The following is a 293-nucleotide window of genomic DNA, read 5'->3' as shown; positions in this document are numbered from 1 at the left end:
ACGTTAGCGGACAACGTGGGTTACGTTAGCGGACAACGTGGGTTACGTTAGCGGACAACGTGGGTTACGTTAAGGCACAACGTGGGTTACGTTAAGGCACAACATGGGTTAGGTTAAGGCACAACATGGGTTAGGTTAAGGCACAACATGGGTTAGGTTAAGGCACAACATGGGTTAGGTTAAGGCACAACATGGGTTAGGTTAAGGCACAACATGGGTTAGGTTAAGGCACAACATGGGTTAGGTTAAGGCACAACATGGGTTAGGTTAAGGCACAACATGGGTTAGGTTAA

The sequence above is a fragment of the Schistocerca piceifrons genome, unplaced genomic scaffold, assembly GCF_021461385.2.
Source record: "Schistocerca piceifrons isolate TAMUIC-IGC-003096 unplaced genomic scaffold, iqSchPice1.1 HiC_scaffold_943, whole genome shotgun sequence".
NCBI lineage: Eukaryota > Metazoa > Arthropoda > Insecta > Orthoptera > Acrididae > Schistocerca > Schistocerca piceifrons.
This window is presented reverse-complemented; position numbering follows the sequence as displayed.